The 1,020-nt window shown below is 42.3% G+C and overlaps 1 non-coding gene across 1 annotated transcript; it reads right to left on the bottom strand.

Moving 5' to 3' along the window:
- Positions 1–558: 558 nt before the first annotated feature.
- trnas-cga lies at positions 559–640 on the bottom strand. Its single transcript has one exon. It is a non-coding gene; the product is annotated as a tRNA-Ser (tRNA).
- Between the last annotated feature and the right edge of the window lie 380 nt (positions 641–1,020).

Here is a 1,020-nt window from a genome sequence, read left to right on the forward strand (position 1 = left end):
TAGATGTTTTGATTTTATAAGCCATGCCAACTTCATTGGCTGCAAGCCCTGTTGTTTGACAACAGGGGTGTCAAACATAAAGCCCAGGGGCAAGAATCGGCCCAGCAAAAAGTCCAATCTGCCCCGCTGGGTGTCTTTGGAAATTGTGAAGGCACAATTTATTTTACTTTTAACTGTATTTTCATAAATTTTACAGCTTTTCCTACTATTAAAGACCTCTCCTGTTATTCATACCACACCAAAGAAATTAGAAGTCATTTTGGCATCTCTTCATTGGCACCCTGTTTAATTTAAATGTTGGGAGGAATTATTACATAGCATTTTTTCTACTCTCCCAGAGGATTCAAAAAATCGTGTACATATTAACATTTTTTCTATGCTTAAGAGCTTTTATCTAACAGTCACACCTGTTCATATTCCAATGGGCATCAGTATCTTGCCCAAGGCATCCATACTGGAGCCAGGAATCAATCCACTAATGGATTAGTAGATGCTTTACCTCCAGGTTAGGCTGACTGGTTTGTGAGAGCAATATGACAGCTGTGAAGTTGAGAACGATGATGTGAGCAGGATTTGAACCTGCGCAGGGAATCCCCATTGGATTTCGAGTCCAACACCTCAACCACTCGGCCATCACAGCTGCAAGCCAGCACCCTTCCCCTCACATACAAGGTCTTAAATAATGAGGTTTTAAATAATAAGGCCAAATCTTGTCTTGAAGCGCTCATAGTGCCATATCACTCCAATAAAGTACTGTTGGGGCTTCCCATGATGCACGGAGTGTTTCCTGTTCACTCACCTTTTTTCATTTACTATGCGCTTACAAACCTCTTCATTTAATCAATAGTTTTTATTTCTATCTGGCTCTCTTCCACAACATGTTTTTTGCCCTGTCTTTGCTCCCATCATCCCCATCTGCTTGCAGGTGGCTGCCCTGCCCTGAGCCTGGTTCTGATGGAGGTTTCTTCCTGTTAAGAGGGAGTTTTTCCTTTCCACGGCCGCCAAAGCTCTTTCTCAAAG

Source organism: Haplochromis burtoni, unplaced genomic scaffold (genome assembly GCF_018398535.1).
Source record: "Haplochromis burtoni strain Fernald_Lab_line unplaced genomic scaffold, NCSU_Asbu1 Contig_328, whole genome shotgun sequence".
Lineage (NCBI taxonomy): Eukaryota > Metazoa > Chordata > Actinopteri > Cichliformes > Cichlidae > Haplochromis > Haplochromis burtoni.